This window comes from Tursiops truncatus, chromosome 4 (assembly GCF_011762595.2).
Source record: "Tursiops truncatus isolate mTurTru1 chromosome 4, mTurTru1.mat.Y, whole genome shotgun sequence".
NCBI lineage: Eukaryota > Metazoa > Chordata > Mammalia > Artiodactyla > Delphinidae > Tursiops > Tursiops truncatus.
Window position 1 is genome coordinate 20,514,956 of NC_047037.1, and position 19,911 is coordinate 20,534,866.

Below are 19,911 nucleotides of genomic sequence, written 5' to 3' on the forward strand. Positions count from 1 at the left end.
TGGTACCCGCTTGCCACAACTAGAGAAAGCCCGCACACAGAAACGAAGACCCAACACAGCCAAAAATAAATATAAAAATAAATAAATTAATTTAAAAAAATGATCCACATCAAAAAAAAAATCTTAAAAAAAAAAATTACTGGGGCTTCCCTGGTGGCGCAGTGGTTGAGAGTCCGCCTGCCGATGCAGGGGACATGGGTTCATGCCCTGGTCTGGGAGGATCCCACATGCCACAGAGCGGCTGGGCCCGTGGGCCAAAATCATGATTCCAAAGAAACAAACCCACTATTTCCCTCATTTAAAAAAAAAAAAAAAAATTACTTATTTAATGATAATTACTCTCAACTTTTTATTCTCGTGTGATAATACCTACAAGAGTATTTTTTTACATTGCATTAAGATATTGAAAGAAATCATGATTTATAATAAATTGGTATTTGTTTTCATATGAAAAGGTTTTATGAAATATTCATGGTAGAACCAAAGCTTATGCTATTTAAGGAAACACAAAGATATGTGTATAAATTGCTGTATTTTTAATAAAGATAATACAAGAAAAATTATAGTGCCATATTTTAAATGTCTAAACAACTTGATAATATGCGATATTATATTCTACATATTGCATAGGAATGTCCACATTATATACTATGTTTGTAAAGTATGTGTTTAATCTGCATACAAAACTAAAGTTTAGTTTATATTTTAAAATCAAACTCAATTATGTAAAAATTTTCTCTGTGGTAAAATCTACTATTTACCAGAAAATATGACAATGTAATTGAATTAAAACATTGCTTATCTAATAAATTTTAATGTACACATGCTGCATATACATTACTTTGTGGCATAAAGAAAATTATTATTTAACCAAGGTTTGAGAAAACATGTAAATATATTCATTTCCACACAAAATGTTTGAAAGAAGACACATTATATGTACACTTCATTAAGAAGTAATGACTATGGTATCTGTGACTTTTTGGAAAGCTGAAGTATTTTGAGATCCATTTTTCTGAAAGATAATAAACAATTTTGAATTAAGTCAAGAAAATAATATTCAATGGTATAAAGTTACCAACCTTCTTGGGATCCAAAAATGTGAATCAATTGTCTGAAACCTATAAACCATAGAAGGCCCGAGAAGTGTCTTAGCAACAATTTCAGAAGCAAGCTTGTTTAGTACAAAGCACATGTAAGAGTGATCAAATAATTCATCTTTAGAGTTTCCAGTTATTTTAATTTCTAAACTCCCTTATAAAATATTTTAAAAGGAGTAAACTTTTCATATGATTAGCTACTATTAATTACAGATTATTTTTATCCACCATCTAAAGTATTTTAGAAAATGGATGAAAGCTATTCAGGACCTGGTTCATCTATTTTATCTAACTTTATTTTTCATGTGATCAATGTTCTTCCACTTAACTTTCTACTTATAAAATATTATAATAAAGTAAGTTCATTTTAGAACATTAAGGGGCTTTGTAAATAGCCAGTTTCTCAGTTGTCACTTTAGAGGACAAGTAGGGTATCAAGTTATATTTTTTATTACGTTTATTTTCTTATAAGACCCAAACTTACATTTCAGTGACTTTTATTCAAACTCACTACTGCTGAATTGCAAAATGTTGTCTTTGTCCTTAAGACCATGACAGAGAACTTTATCTGCATTCAGATTGCCTACTGGTTTGTGGTATTTCAACAATAAAACAGCAGGATTGAAGGCTCATGATGAGAAATCTGACTAATTACCTTTTAGATGATAGATGGTTGTAGCTCGGCAGTGCCAGTCACTGAAAACAAAACACTTCGAGATATCAATCAGCTTCCTGACAAATCCAATTTCCCTCACATTCAGTGGACGATAAATGGGAATTTTACTCTACATTTACATAGCACAGAGTTTTAACTTTAAAATATGCATAATGATATTTTAATAAAAAGTACAGATTTTTTTAAGTAAAATTAGTATTTAAATACCTGACATATTCATATTGCAATCTCACAGCTTTTAAACAGATAGATGGTGGAAATAATTAACATTGTAAATCTGTACTGTATTCCACTGAGAAGGGCAAGGTGCACTTAATGGTAGTTTTCCTATTTTCTTTCTGCATTTACATTTGACTCAAATGATTCACAACAACTCTAATGGCTGTGTTCATTCTCTTCATTTTTGTTTTAAATTTTGTGGTAAACTAGTTGGATGTGCACTCTACATGAGATTCAAAAAGCAGAATGCCCAATTAACACTGCCACCTAACCAGCATGTGGGCAGAGTTAAAGCAAAGAGGGACTGAAGCATGGAAATTGAATGTAGGCCCAGAGAAACACCTCTTTCTTCCTTATAAGGCATGACTGCATAGTCAACATTTGGAATTTATGCTTAACTCTAAAAAGTTATAACCTTCAATATCTTATTCTGTGATTAAAAATAAGACAATTAAAGGTGGCAGGAGAATGGAGAAAGGAAGAGAAAGTGCTTCTTATTTATTGAAGAAAAATGAATTTGTAGGCAAAGTTGGAAAAGTTTGATACTAATAGTCTGAAACCAAGCATTTTCAAATGTTGTTACTGGGAGGATAAGTTGATGAAACTTCATTGAAGGACAATTTGGCAATAACTATTAAAAGTTTAATGTTAGACATAGCAACCTACTTCAGGAATGTCTCCAATAATTATCCTCATGTATCTCTATGAATACTCACTGTGGTATCATCCTTAATAACCAAAAAGAATTTTTTGACTAGAAATAACTTAAGTTCCCTCCACAGGAGACTGGTTCAACAAAGTATGTACAATACAATAGAACACTATGTAGCCAAACATGCTCTTTAGAAAGAATGCGGTAGATCTGTAAGTGCTGTTTTGAAACAATATTCTGGACACGTTTCAAGTGAAAATAAGCCAGGTACATCTGAGCTTTTTAACAGGATATAAATTAAAGGGTATAAATACAAATATGTGTTTGATTATGAACTGAAATTTTATGGAGGGACGCATAAGAAAATGCTAAGTGTGGCTGCCTTTAGGAAAGGAGTTTAGAGACTTGAGATAGAGGGACTGCTTACTTTCCATCACATACTCTTAAATTTGTTTGAAATTGTACCATGCTCTTTTATCTCTTTTCAATAATAAACAAATGAAACAGTAAACAAGAAAGGGAAAAAAGGAAGGAAAGAAGGAAGGAAGGGAAGAAGGGAGGGAGGAAATATATACACACACAGATGGGTCTGTTTTATTCCGAAGTCCATCCCTCTCTAGCTGTTCCACAGTCAAAAACTTGGGAAGGGGGGATTAAATTTTTCAAAGTAGCCTAAATCCTGCACTTTCCTAACAGAACTATGAGTACAGAAACAAAAGACTAGCCTGGGCTGGTACTAATGAGCTGAACTTGAACATGACCATACCCTGAGGCTGACTGCTTGCCTATGACCTAGTCTGTGACTAAGAATTGTGATTGAGTGTTTGAGGAAAGCAGTATCTGATTCAATCCACCTGGGAGAATGAAAGGTCATTCTGCCAGCGTAGCCCTTCAAGCTTACACTTTGTCTACCCAGTCAGGCAAAGAACAGGATATGTCAGGACTAGAGAATTTACAAAAGTTTGAAAACTAGAAAACTCTCCAACTCATCCTACACAAGATATTGGAGAAGGATACCACTTCTTTCCAAGGCAATAAAACACATGTTGGTACATACACACACACACACACACACACACACACACACACACACACACACACTCATGATGCTTTGTCCTTTCATGCACTCCTTGCAGGATAGGAATTAGATACCTGAAAAAGAGAATCTAGAAATGACCAAATGTACTGTCAGAGGTAACTTTATAGAAGGAATAAGTCTTCAAACAACACATGATTAAGGGACATTTATATATTTGACTGAAAATCTCTACCACTAAAGGCATTAGCACATTAAATACAAAATCAGGAGTCTAAAGTGTAAAATACTTTTGTCCCAAAGTGATAAACAACTGAGGTAGAGGTGCGGCTTGTAATGACAGGGCTCCTTGGAATGAGGAGGAAGCAGAAATGGACTCCAAGAGGAAATTTAAAGCAAAATCTTTGCTTGTTTCCAAATTTTACCCAGGGCCAGTCTTAGCCAGAAAAATTGTACATAGAGTAAGACTGGAAACTTGTATCAATAGCTAGAAAAAGAGTAGTATTTTTTACCTTTTAACAGCTTTTTTCAATTAAATATATGTATATATAATCAAACTGTAAAGATTATTAAGACCAAAAAACATTGCAAAATTATATTGAGAATTTTCTTTTGAAAAAGAAAACTTTTTGAAACTTTTCCAAAATGTACACTAAAAATGGGTACATTTTATTGTATGTGAATTATACCTTAATAAAGTTGACCTTTAAAACAAAGTATCTATGGTACTAATTATAGCAGTGTAGAAATTATTTGCCCTTACATATATCTGGAGAAAACTTGAATTCAAAAAGATACATGCACCCCAATGTTCACAGCAGCACTATTTATAATAGCCAAGACGTGGAAGCAACCTAAGTGCCCGTATATAGATGAATGAATAAACAAGTTGTGGCATATATATATACAATGGAATAGTACTCAGCCATAAAAAAAGAATGAAATGATGCCATTTGCAGCAACATGGATGGAGTTAGAGATTATCATACTAAGTGAAATAAGTCAGACAGAGAAAGATAAATATCATATGATATCACTTATATGTGGAATCCAAAAAAGTGTTACAAATGAACTTCTTTCCAAAACAGAAACAGACTCGCTTACGTATAAAATAAACTTACCAAAAGGGAAAGGAGGGGTAGGGATAAGTTAGGAGTTTGGGTATAGCAGATACAAACTACTATGCATAAAATAGATAAACAACAAGGTCCTACTATATAGCACAGGGAACTATATTCAATACAGTAATAAACTATAATGGAAAACAATCTGAAAAAGAATATATATATATAACTGAATCACTTTGCTGTACACCAGAAACTAACACAACATTGTAAATCAATTATCTTCAATTTATTTTTTAAATTTTTAAATTTTAAAAATTTAAAAATTGGAATTGAATAGTGGAATTGTGGCTAAACTTTTCTATGCTTTATTTAGAACTCCATTAATGTTGCTGATGTCTTAAATATTTATAATGCATAAGATCATAACACGGATGAATTTATTTATATTATAGTCAGCAAGTACATGAAACATGTAGCAAAACATGATTTTTCCTAACTAGATTTTAAGTCAACAAATATTTGGAGAGTCTACCATATTTAATTTTAAGTTGATACATTGATATAGACACAAAAGGTTGATACATTGATACTGATATAAAAGGTTGAGATTCTGGTCTCCAGGAACTTTCAACCTAGTATGAAAAGTATATGCTCCTTAAAAATACATTTAATCATTTGGTTGAGTATGAAATGGGTAAAGAGTAGTCCTCATTATTAATCCACGCATAGTATATGAATTTAGAAAATATTGAAGTTGGATCTATGTGAAGATTGAATAATGGGAAAGAATGCAGATGGGGATTACCAACATATGAAGAAAAGAAAAAACAATGTAATACTCAAAAAGAAAATCTTAATATAAGTTATGGAAAAAAAATCGTAGAGAAGAAAAATACAGGGCTTCCCTGGTGGCACAGTGGTTAAGAATCCGCCCACCGGTGCAGGGGACATGGGTTCGATCCCTGGTCCGGGAAGATCCCACATGCCGTGGAGCAACTAAGCCCGTGCACCACAACTACTGAGCCTGTGGTCTAGAGCCCGGGAGCCACAACTACTGAATCCCGCACACCTAGAGCCTGTGCTCTGCAACAAGAGAAGCCACCTCGACGAGAAGCCCACACACCACAAGGAAGAGTAGCCCCGCTCGCCGCAACTAGAGAAAGCCCGCGCGCAGCAATAAAGGCCCAACACAGCCAAAAAATAAATAAATAAACTAAGAAAAATATAAATACAATGCAGAGAAACTCAAAAGGGAGTAAAAGTGTAATACTTTTTATTCAAGTTTCCCAAATAGATAAAATACAAACTAACAAAACTAGCTTATTTGAGGAATCAATTATTTGTATTATCAAATTATATATATGTATTATATAATGTGCATTCATAGGCATTAATCTAAATATTTTAAACTATGAAGAAAATTCTAACATAAAAGTATCTTGAGTCCTTAATAAATTTATCAGAGTTTAACAGTCATGTCTTCTGTCACTCTCTCTCTCTCTCTCTCTCTCTCTCTGATCATTTGTAACTCACAAAGTTTTTCAAAGGACATAGTTACCAGAATACACATTTTCCACCAAAATGTCAAATGAACCTTGAAATTAGACCCCAGGATTAGTCCACAATAGACAACAGAAGTCTTCAGAGAACTGGAATCTGCCAACACTCTTCCAATTGTGTAACAAAGCAATGAGATAAATTCACCAAAAATAATTCAAAGGGCAAACCAATGGACAAATCAATATCTGAAAAGACAGAAGCAGTTGACACACTAGAAAAACAAAGTTCAAAATATTATCTTTTATTTTTAATAATAAATATAATAATTTGTTTTTAGACAGAAATATTGGCTATCTCCCTCAGCAGCAACAAATATTCAATGACTCCTGAAAAGTTCTTGAGAAATACTGATGAAGTCCCTCAATACAAGGACTCAGGAACAGAATGACAGACTAATGGCAGACAGTGAGAAAGGAAAGGCTACAAAGAAGTCAAGGTATTGGGGGAGATAAGAAATTTGAAACATAATGAGTTAAAATGCAAATGTTTAGTGGGAGGTTGGTACTTAAATAATATTGATTCAAAGGGTATAAAAATTATGGATAAAATAATATGGAATCTGGGATTTCTTTCAAAATAATACAGGAGTTGAGGAGTGGCTGAGGGTATAGAAGAAACATTATTGGTGGTTAGTTGATAGTTGCTGAAACTGGATGATGGCTACATAGATGTTTATGGCATTTATCAGTTTTTTAAATATTTTAAATGTTCCATGAGAGCTTTTTTTAAAAGAAACAAATTTAAAAATAAGTGACCGGAGGAGCTTCAAGATGGCGGAAGAGTAAGACGTGGAGATCACCTTCCTCCCCACAGATACATCAGAAATACATCTACGTGTGGAACAACTCCTACAGAACACCTACTGAACGCTGGCAGAAGACCTCAGACCTCCCCAAAGGCAAGAAACTCCCCACGTTCCTGGGTAGGGCAAAAGAAAAAAGAAAAAACAGAGACAAAAGAATAGGGACAGTACCTGCACCAGTGGGAGGGAGCTGTGAAAGAGGAAAGGTTGCCACACACTGGGAAGGCCCTTCGCCGGCGGTGACTGCAGGTGGCGGAGGCGGGAGGCTTCGGAGACACGGAGGAGAGCGCAGCAACAGGGGTGCGGAGGGCAAAGCGGAGAGATTCCCGCACAGAGGATCCGTGCGGACCAGCACTCACCAGCCCGAGAGGCTTGTCTGCTCACCCGCCGGGGTGGGCGGGGCTGGGAGCTGAGGCTCGGGCTTCGCGGGTCAGATCCCAGGGAGAGGACTGGGGTTGGCTGCGTAAACACAGCCTGAAGGGGGCTAGTGCGCCACAGCTAGCCGGGAGGGAGTCCGGGAAAGTCTGGAGCTGCCTAAGAGGCAAGAGACTTATTCTTGCCTCTTTGTTTCCTGGTGCGCAAGGAGAGGAAAGTAAGAGTGCTGCATAAAGGAGCTCCAGAGACGGGCGCGAGCCGCGGCTAGCAGCGAGGACCTCAGATACGGGCATGAGACGCTAAGGCTGCTGCTGCCGCCACCAAGAAGCCTGTGTGCGAGCACAGGTCACTATTCACACCTCCCCTCCTGGGAGCCTGTTAAGACCCCCACTGCCAGGGTCCTGTGATCCAGGGACAACTTCCCCAGGAGAACACACAGTGAGCCTCAGGCTAGAGCAACGTTAGGGTGTCCTCTGCTGCCGCAGGCTCGCCCTGGACTCCATACCCCTCCCTCCCCCCGGCCTGAGTGAGTCAGAGCCCCCAAATCAGCTGCTCCTTTAACCCTGTCCTGTCTGAGCTAAGAACAGACGCCCTCAGGTGACCTACACGCAGAGGCGGGTCCAAATCCAAAGCTGAACCCCAGGAGCTGTGCAAACAGAGAAAGGGAAATTTCTCCCAGCAGCCTCAGGAGCAGCGGATTAAAGCTCCACAATCAACTTGATGTACCCTGCATCTGTGGAATATATGAATAGACAACCAGTCATCCCCAATAGAGGAGGTGGACTTCAAGAACAATGATATATATATTTTTTTCCCTTTCTCTCTTGTTGTGAGTGTGTATGTGTATGCTTCTGTATGTGATTTTGTCTGTATAGCTTTGCTTTTACCATTTGTCCTAGGGTTCTGTCTGTCCGTTTTTTGTTTTTGTTTTGTTTTTTAGTATAGTTCTTAGCACTTGTAATTGATGGATTTGTTTTTTGGTTTGGTTGCTCTCTCTTTCTTTTTTTATTACTTTTCAAAGAAATTTTTAATAATCATTTTTTATTTTAATTATTTTATTTTATTTTATTTTATCTTCTTCTTTCTTTCTTTCATTTTTTTCTCCCTTTTATTCTGAGCCATATGGATGACAGGCTCTTGGTGCTCCAGCCAGGTGTCAGGGCTGTGCCTCTGAAGTGGGAGAGCCAAGTTCATGACACTGGTCCACAAGAGACCTCCCACCTCCACATAATATCAAGTGGAGAAAATCTCTCAGAGATCTCCATCTCAACACTAAGACCCAGTTCCACTCAACAACCAGGAAGCTACAGTGCTGGACACCCTATGCCAAACAACTAGCAAGACAGGAACACAAATCCATCTATTAGCAGAGAGGCTACATAAAATTATAATAAGGCCACAGACACCCCAAAACACACCACCAGACGTGGACCTGCCCACCAGAAAGACAAGATCCAGCCTCATCCACCAGAACACAGGCACTAGGCCCCTCCACCAGGAAGCCTACACAACCCACTGAACAAACCTTAGCCACTGGGGACAGACACCAAAAACAACTGGAACTACGAAACTGCAAGCTGCGAAAAGGAGACCCCAAACGCAGTAAGTTAAGCAAAATGAGAAGACAGAAAAACACACAGCAGATGAAGGAGCAAGGTAAAAAGCCACCAGACCTAACAAATGAGGAGGAAATAGGCAGTCTACCTGAAAAAGAATTCAGAATAATGATAGTAAAGATGATCCAAAATCTTGGAAATAGAATGGAGAAAATATAAGAAATGTTTAACAAGGACCTAGAAGAACTAAAGAGCAAACAAACAGTGATGAACAACACAATAAATGAAATTAAAAATTCTCTAGAGGGATCAATAGCAGAATATCTGAGGCAGAAGAACAGATAACTGATCTGGATGATAAAATAATGGAAATAACTACTGCAGAGCAGAATAAAGAAAAAAGAATTGAGGGTGGTCTGAGAGACCTCTGGGACAACAATATATGCACCAACATTCGAATTGTAGGGGTCCCAGAAGAAGAAGAGAAAAAGAAAAGGACTGAGAAAATATTTTAAGAGATTATAGTTGAAAACTTTCCTAATATGGGAAAGGAAATAGTCAATCAATCCAGGAAGGGCAGAGAGTCCCATACAGGATAAATCCAAGGTGAAACACGCCAAGACACATATTAATCAAACTATCAAAAATTAAATAAAAAGAAAAAGTATTAAAAGCAGCAAGGGAAAAAAAACAAATAACACACAAGGGAATCCTCATAAGGTTAACAGCTGATCTTTCAGCAGAAACTCTGCAAGCCAGAAGGGAGTGGCAGGACATATTTAAAGTGATGAAGGAGAAAAACCTACAACCAAGATTACTCTAACCAGCAAGGACCTCATTCAGATTTGATGGAGAAATTAAAACCTTTACAGACAAGCAAAAGTTAAGAGAATTCAGAACCACCAAACCAGCGTTACAACAAATGCTAAAGGAACTTCTCTAGGCAGGAAACAAAAAAGAAGGAAAAGACCTACAAAAACAAACCCGAAACAGTTAAGAAAATGGTAATAGGAACATACATATAGATAATTACCTTAAATGTAAATAGATTAAATGCTCCAACCAAAAGACATAGACTGGCTGAATGGATACAAAAACAAGACCCATATATATGCTGTCTACAAGAGACCCACTTCAGACCTAGGGACACATACAGACTGAAAGTGAGGGGATAGAAAAAGATATTCCATGCAAATGGAAATCAAAAGAAAGCTGGAGTAGCAATTCTCATATCAGACAAAATAGACTTTAAAATAAAGACTATTACAAGAGACAAAGAAGGACATTACATAATGATCAAGGGATCAATCCAAGAAGAAGATATAACAATTGAAATATTTATGCACCCAACATAGGAGCACCTCACTACATAAGGCAAATACTAACAGCCATAAAAGGGGAAATCGACAGTAATACAATCATAGTAGGGGACTTTAAAACCCCACTTTCACCAATGGACAGATCATCCAAAATGAAAATAAATAAGGAAACACAAGCTTTAAGTGATACATTAAACAAGATGGACTTAATTGATATTTATATGACATTCCATCCAAAAACAACAGAATACACATTCTTCTCAAGTGCTCATGGAACATTCTCCAGGATAGATCATATCTTGGGTCAAATCAAGCCTTGGTAAATTTAAGAAAATTGAAATCATATCAAGTATCTTTTCTGACAACAACGCTATGAGACTAGATATCAATTACAGGAAAAAAATGTGTAAAAAGTACAAACACATGGAGGCTAAACAATACACTACTTAATAACCAAGAGATAACTGAAGATACCACAGAGGAAATCAAAAAATACCTAGAAACAAATGACAATGCAAACACGACGACCTAAAACCTATGGGATGCAGCGAAAGCAGTTCTAGGAGGGAATTTTATAGCAATACAGTCCTACCCTAAGAAACAAGAAACATCTCAAATAAACAACCAAATCCTACAACTAAAGCAATTACAGAGAAAGAAGAACAAAAAAACCCCAAACTTAGCAGAAGGAAAGAAATCATAAAAATCAGATCAGAAATAAATGAAAAAGAAATGAAGGAGACAATAGCAAGGATCAATAAAACTAAAAGCTGGTTCTTTGAGAAGATAAAAAAAATTGATAAACCATTAGCCAGACTCATCAAGAAAAAAAGGGAGAAAACTCAAATCTATAGAATTAGAAATGAAAAAGGAGAAGTAACAACTGACACTGCAGAAATACAAAGGATGATTAGAGATTACTACAAGCAACTATATGTCAATAAAATGGACAACCTGGAAGAAATGGACAAATTCTTAGAAATGCACAACCTTCCGAGACTGAACCAGGAAGAAATAGAAAATATGAACAGACAGATCACAAGCACTGAAATTGAAACTGTGATTAAAAATATTCCAACAAACAAAAACCCAGGACCAGATGGCTTAACAGGAAAATCCTATCAAACATTTAGAGAAGAGCTAATACCTATCCTTCTCAAACTCTTCCAAAATATGGCAGAGGGAGGAACACTCCCAAACTCATTCTATGAGGCCACCATCACCCGGATACCAAAACCAGACAAAGATGACACAAAGAAAGAAAACTACAGGCCAATATCACAGATGAACATAGATGCAAAAATCTTCAACAAAATACTAGCAAAGAGAATCCAAAACAGCACATTAAAAGGATCATACACCATGATCAAGTGGGATTTATCCCAGGAATGCAAGGATTCTTCAATATACGCAAATCAATGTTATACATCATATTAACAAATTAACGGAGAAAAATCATATGATCATCTCAATAGATGCAGAGAAAGCTTGCAACAAAATTCAACATCCATTTTTGGTAAAAACCCTGCAGAAAGTAGGCATAGAGGGAACTTTCCTCAACATAATAAAGGCCATATATGACAAACCCACAGCCAACATCGTCCTCAATGGTGAAAAACTGAAACCATTTCCACTAAGATCAGGAACAAGACAAGGTTGCCCACTCTCACCACTATTATTCAACATAGTTTTGGAAGTTTTAGCCACAGCAATCACAGAAGAAAAAGAAATAAAAGGAATCCAAATTGGAAAAGAAAAAGTAAAGCTGTCACTGTTTGACATGACCTGATACTATACACAGAGAAGCCTAAAGATGCTACCAGAAAACTACTAGAGCTAATCAACGAATTTGGTAAAGTAGCAAGATTCAAATTTAATGCACAGAAATCTTTTGCATTCCTATACACTAATGATGAAAAATATGAAAGAGAAATTAAGGAAACTCTCCCATTTACCACTGCAACAAAAAGAATAAAATATCTAGGAATAAACCTACCTAAGGAGACAAAAGATCTGTATGCAGAAAATTATAAGACACTGATGAAAGAAACTAAAGATGATACAAACAGATGGAGAGATATACCATGTTCTTGGATTGGAAGAATCAACATTGTGAAAATGACTGTACTACCCAAAGCAATCTACAGATTCAATGCAATCCCTATCAAACTACCACTGGCATTTTTCATAGAACTAGAACAAAAAATCTCACAATTTGTATGGAAACACAAAAGGCCCTGAACAGCTAAAGCAATCTTGAGGAAGAAAATTGGAGCTGGAGGAATCAGGCTCCCTGACTTCAGACTATACTACAAAGCTACAGTAATCAAGAGAGTATGGTACTGGTGCAAAAACAGAAATATAGATCAATGGAACAGGTTAGAAAGCCCAAAGATAAACCCACGCACATATGGTCACCTAATCTTTGATAAACAAGGCAAGAATATACAGTGGAGAAAAGACTGCCTCTTCAATAAGCGGTGCTGGGAAAACTGGACAGCTACATGTAAAAGAATGAAATTAGAACACTCCCTAACACCATACACAAAAATAAACTCAAAATGGATTAAAGACCTAAATGTTAGGCCAGACAGTAGAAAACTCTCAGAGGAAAACATACGCAGAACATTCTTGGACAGCAAGATCCTTTTTGACCCACCTCCTAGAGAAATGGAAATAAAAACAAAAATAAACAAATGGGACCTAATGAAACTTAAAAGCTTTTACACAGCAAAGGAAACCATAAATAAGACAAAAAGACAACCCTCAGAATGGGAGAAAGTATTTACAAATGAAGCAACTGACAAAGGATTAATCTCCAAAATTTACAAGCAGCTCATGCAGCTCAACATCAATTAAACAAACAACCCAATCCAAAAATGGGCAGAAGACCTAAATCGACATTTCTCCAAAGAAGATATACAGATTGCCAACAAACACATGAAAGAATGCTCAACATCATTAATCATTAGAGAAATGCAAACCAAAACTACAATGAGATATCATCTCACACTGGTCAGAATGGCCATCATCAAAAAATCTAGAAACAATAAATACTGGAGAGGGTGTAGAGAAAAGGGAATCCTCTTGCTCTGTTGGTGGTAATGTAAATTGGTACAGCCACTATGGAGAACAGTATGGAGGTTCCTTAAAAAACTAAAACTAGAACTACCATACGACCCAGCAATCCCACTACTGGGCATATACCCTGAGAAAACCATAATTCAAAAAGAGTCATGTACCAAAATATTCATTGCAGCTCTATTTACAATAGCCAGGACATGGAAGCAACCTAAGTGTCCATCAACAGATGAATGGATAAAGAAGATGTGGCACATATATCCAATGGAATATTACTCAGCCATAAGAAGAAACGAAATTGAGTTATTTGTAGTGAGGTGGATGGACCTAGAGTCTGTCATACAGAGTGAAGTAAGTCAGAAAGAGAAAAACAAATACTGTATGCTAACACGTATATAATGGAATCTAAAATAAAAAGGAATAAAAGGTTCTGAAGAACCTAGGGGCAGGACAGGAATAAAGATGCAGATGTAGAGAATGGACTTGAGGACACAGGGAGGGGAAGTGTAAGCTGGGACGAAGTGAGAGAGTGGCATGGACAGATATACACTACCAAACATAAAATAGATAGCTAGTGGGAAGCAGCCACATAGCACAGGGAGATCAGCTCAGTGCTTTGTGACCACCTAGAGGGGTGGGATAGGGAGGGTGGCAGGGAGGGAGACACAAAAGAGAAGAGATATGGGGACATATGTATATGTATAACTGATTCACTTTGTTATAAAGCAGAAACTAACACACCATTGTAAAGCAATTATACTCCAACAAAGCTGTTAAAATATATATATATATATATATAATATATACACACAGAATGCATATGTATGTACACATACTACTATATATAAAGTAGGTAAACAGCAAGGACCCACTGTATACCACAGAGAACTATACTCAGTATCTTGTAATAACCTATAATGGAAAAGAATCTGACCGAATCACTTTGCTGTATACTTGAAACTAACACAACATTGTAAATTAACTGTACTTCAATAACAATTAAATAAATAAATAAATAATAAGTGACCCCTTTTCACAAAGATGGCGCCGAAGGCGAAGAAGGAAGCCCCTGCTCCTCTGAAAGCCCAAGCCAAAGCAAAGGCTTTGAAGGCCAAGAAAGCAGTGTTGAAAGGCAGCGTCCACGGCCACGAAAAAAAAGGAGATCCAGACGTCACACATCTTCGGACGGCGCAAAGCACTGCAGCTCAGGAGGCAGCCCAAATATCCTCGGAAGAGCGCCCCTAGGAGAAACAAGCTTGACCACTATGCCATCACCAAGTTCCCCCTCACCACCGAGTAAGCCATGAAGAAAATAGAAGACAACAACACACCGGTGTTCATTGTGGATGTCAAGGCCAACAAACACCAAACTGAATAGGCTGTGAAGAAGCTCTATGACATTGACATGGCCAGAGTCAACACTCTGATCAGGCCTGATGGAGAGAAGAAGGCATATGTTCCACTGGCTCCTGAGTATGATGCTTAGGATGTTGCCAGCAAAACTGGGGTCATCTAAACTGAGTCCAGCTGGCTAATTCTACACATAAAAGTTTTTGCTATAAAATAATAAATAAAAAATAAAAGTAAGTGAAAAATGGGGGAGTGGGGATAAAAGAGACTCTTAATTAAAGCATCCGTATAATTTATTGTCCTAACTGGAACATGTCAGGAATGAAAAGGAACAGTATTAATAATTTTAACGGCTACAGGCCTAAGCCAGTGCTGTACTGGGCAGTCCTGGATGTATGGTCCCTCTACTTTTAACCAGCAGGTTTCAAATATCAGACTAATGTGATTTAAGATTTGTTACAAAAACAGGAAACGAAGAGAACAACTTGTAAGTGAGAACGTTTAGATCACTAGCAACCAGTTGTTTTTAAGTCTGAAAAGAACCAGTCCCAAATCATCGCCATAACCACTGATCCATCTGGATCAGAAGTCACAAACTGATGGCCTGGGGTTGGATCCAGCCTGCAGATGTGTTTGCTTTGGCCCGCAACGTATTGGGTTACAGAGCGCTTTTCTTAAAACTTTGAGTTTGTTGCCAACATTTCCAAGATGAAAGATGTCATGTTCAAATCCAGATTCCTAGCTTCTCTTGAAACACTTGAGGAGTATTAAGAGCAGGCACACATTCTCACATGGCAACTGACTAGAGCAGAGCATTCTCTCACTAATCCACCCCAGTCCTCATCTCCCTCCAGTGATTTCTTTTCTTTTTTTTTTTTTTTTTTTTCTATCCAGTGACTTCTGATGCTGGGCTGCTGTGCTTGGTTCCTTCTTTGACTCCTACAGATACTTGACTTTTCAACCTTCATACTAGATCAAGCTCTCATCATCAGAACAAAGAAAGTGAGGTTGGCTGCAGAAGCTAGCGTTTTATAAACAATTGAAAATAGAAATCAGTCAACCCAGATAATAAATGGGGAAATTGTGAAGAATTGGTAGGGGATATAGTATTACTACTCTTTAAATAGGCCTAACAACAACAACAGCAACAAAACCTAATTCTGTTCAGAAAATTCCCCTTTAATTTTTCTACATTTCGGATCATTCCATATTTCCCCAGTAATATAGCCTGAACTACACCAGTAGAGCTTCCAGAAATTCTCTTACTAAAAAATATAATAGCTAATCTACATCCCATTGGCAAAATGCACAGTTGAAGGCCCAGCCCAATGACTGCTGCCCACCCTTGCTTCTCTCAATAAGCCCGGAACATCACTGGGTGTGTGATTGTTAGCAAATCTTCATTAATTACAAGCCTCATAAACAGCTGTGCAATGTGGGATGTTGGGGAGAGACAGCTCCTGTCTTCATAAGAGAGAGTTTGGAACTAAAAGAGGTTCTTAGCTAGAAAGCATTCCAAAATAGGATGAGTTGTTTTGAGAGTATAGAGAATAGCATCAGAGAGCACAGATGTTCATCCCAGAGATTGGTACCCAAACAACAACTGAAAAAACTTTCACTCTTTAGCACAAAGGAAATGGAGAGCTATAATTGGTTTCACAGCCAAATTATGGAAGCTTACATGTTTTGGAAAAAATATATTACTGACAGAAGTATCTATGGCCTGAAAGGGTGTCTCTTGTGAGGCATAGGACTATGTTTGCCTGTGTACTGTTGGTCCTAATCCAAGCAGCAGAGCTCTCAGAGACCAGTTTAGGAACCTTTATTTTCTACTGGTTTCCTTATGAAATCCCCACTGCAGCCAGGCTGCTGTCTACTCTTGTCCCCATATAGACTATTGAAAATGCCTTGGCCTCTCCCACTGTCTCTGGATTTCCACTTAACATTTCATCTGTATTAGTGTGTTAGGGTAGGGATGAATGACATTCTCGCTACTAAAACAGAGAGTTAGGGCCTGTTTAGAGAACCATCTTAAACACTTCGTGGTCATTCACAGAATTGAAAGCTATGGAATGATTAAGAGAAGTGAGATAGAGCTGTAAAGAATAGTATGAATCCCTAGCCCAAATTGCTCTGTGAAAAATTTGCAGAATACATATTACCATTTTATTCATCCTATATAGTCATTGTCTCCAATTCCTTTCTTCCTACTGTCTCCTTCAAACCCACTCCAAAGAGATCTTCATCTCCACCATCACAACCCCAACTGCTTACGTCAAATAGCCTCTGTGTTACTGAATCAAATGATCACTTATCTGACTTGGCCTATAATCAATATTTGACACATCTGATCATCCCTTCCTTCTTGAAACACCTCCCTCACTTGGCTTCCTGGACACCACCCTCTCCTGTATTTCCTCCTTTCTCACTGTTTCTCAGTCTCCTTTGCTAATTCTTGCAAATCTCTAAGACTTCTAAATATTGGGGTGCCAGGACTTCCTTAGTGGTGCAGTGGTTAAGAATCCACCCGCCAATGCAGGGGACACGGGTTCAAGTCCTGGTCTGGGAAGATCCCATATGGCGTGAAGCAACTAAGCCCGTGCACCACAACTACTGAGCCTACGCTCAAGAGGCCGCGAGCCACAACTACTGAGCCCACGTGCCACAACTACTGAGCCCACATGCCACAACTACTGAGCCCACGCGCCTAGAGCCTGAGCACTGCAACGAAGAGTAGCCCCCGCTTGCCACAACTAAAGAAAGCCCACACACTGCAATGAAGACCGAACGCACCCAAAAAATTTTTTTAGTTAAAAAATAAATAAATATTGGGGTGCCAAAGATGGGCTTTAAACCTCTTCTTTTCTACCGTTAAATTCATTTCTTGGTGATCTCATCCAGTCTCAAGGCTTTAAATACTGTCACTATGCTGAGGACTCAAATCCGACTGCCTGCTCAACCACTCCACCCAAATGTCTAAAGGCATCTTTAATTTAACATTCCCAAAATCGAGTTCCTGATTTTCCCATAGACACACACACATACTAAAAACCTTCCCTTTCCACAGTCTTCTGTATCTCAGTTCATGAAAACTGCATTGCAGTTATTCCAGTTCAGAAACTTGTCAACCCTGACCTCTTGCTTTCTCTCACCTGGACATCTAATCCAGAAGAAACCTCTGTTGGCTCTACCTTCAGAATCAATCCACAATCTTGACTACTCACCGCCTTTTCTGCTACGTACTTCTTTGTCAAAGTCACTATGAGCTCTTGCCTGCCTCACAGCAACAGCCTCCTAACATCCGGCCGCTGCCAGCCTCCTTCAGTCTGGTCTCAACACAGAAACCATAATGATCCACTTAAAATATGTCAGATCAACTTACTCTGCTCAAAACCTAACAGGGCCTTCCACTTCACAGAGAATAAAAGCCAAAGGCCTTAAACTTGTTAGCAAGAACCTGAAGGCTCAGTCACCCAACTCCTTCCCCAGCTCCCAGCATTTCTCAATCACTCTGACCGCTCCTACTCTCCCCTCATTCATTCTGCTTCAGACTCAAAGAAATTTGTGCTCTTTGAACATGCAGGTCACTTGCTGTTCCCTCTGTTTAGAATGTCCTTTCTCTAGATGACCTCTTACAAGTCTTGGCTCAAATGTCACCTTCAATTAGAACTGTTCTCTGACCACTCTGTTTGTTTCCTATTTATCCTCAGGATTTATTTTTTTTGCACAGCACTTACGATCTTTTCAAATACCATATAAGACATTTATTTATTTAGTTTTATCTCTGTCTGCATCCCCTAGAAGGTAAGCTCCATGAGGGCAAGGATCTTTGTTCACTTCTTTCAATGCCTAATCCCCAGTGTATTCAATTAATATCTGTTAAACAGAGAAATTAATTTATATAATATGATGTATTTTCTATGGAATGTGCATATATGTGTATCTCTCAAATCTAGTTTAGCTCTAGGGAGAGTAGTGAGTGGGGAAAGGGTGAATGGGCTCATGATTGGTGTGGGTGGAAAGTCTATCAATAGAGTATTGATACTTTACCCTTGTAAGGATTGTTTCAAGTTTTTAAACATGATATAGTCATTAATTACTTTTTATGTAAGGGGATATTATTTGTTAGTAATTACCTAATATATCACAGGTACATACTATGTAGCCCCTATCTGCTGCTCCCCTACTCCAGCTACAGCTGATTGGACCAGAGTCTAATTAGATTGGACCAATCTAATTCAAAGTGGAAAAAAATCAGATCAACTCTTCCAAAAATTTGGAATAGGGTCGTGGAGAGATTAAGTCAGTCAGACTACTGTGAAGACTGGAACTACAGGCCATGTAGAATTTGAGACCATTATAAACCAACACCATATGTAAAGTGAATTTTTGGAGAGACGGAAAAAAAGATAAGTAAGGAAAGAAAGCTTATGAGAGGAGAGGAACAGGAGAATAGATAGAGCATATGTGTAGAGACAGAGATGCATGTGGCCTCCTACTTTTCAGTGCCATCCACATGCAGAACGTAAGCTCTGTTTCCTTACGCTCTTTCCTATCAATAAACACCCTTTAACATGAACTACTTTAAATAGAATTGGATTCCTTGCAATGTTAGACTCTTAACTTAAATATCCAATACATTTTCCATGGTATAAAATAAGGCAATATCCCAACATTTGAAAAAAATTATAAAATACAAAAAACAATATTCTCAATGCTGAATCCACTGCTTTTAATAAAAAAGTATAAGAAGGGTAAAACCAAGGCTGATTCTTGCCTTTGCAGGATTGCTCATATCCACATTAATTTGCATACCCTCATTATTTAATTTTAAGTTTCATCACTATTAAAGCTCTTCTTTAATATTTATTTAGCAAAAGCTCCTTAATTCTGCCATACATTCCCATCAATTAAGACAGATATTTTGACCCTAAATATCCCAAACTCTTGGTGAGGAGAGCTGTATGTAATTTACTATTAATAATAAAGTACATAAATTTACAAATTATTTCTCTTTTTTGTAAACTCAAACAGTTGTAGTTCCTTGCATTCCCACATGCATTCATCAGCAGAAGAGAAAGTGCTGGGGTTACAGGTAAATCTACAGGTGTCACACAT

The 19,911-nt window shown here is 37.6% G+C and overlaps 1 pseudogene; it reads left to right on the plus strand.

Annotated features, from left to right (window-relative positions):
* Nucleotides 1-14,484: 14,484 nt before the first annotated feature.
* LOC101332218 (large ribosomal subunit protein uL23 pseudogene) lies at nt 14,485-14,959 on the plus strand (annotated as a pseudogene).
* The last annotated feature ends 4,952 nt before the right edge of the window (nt 14,960-19,911 follow it).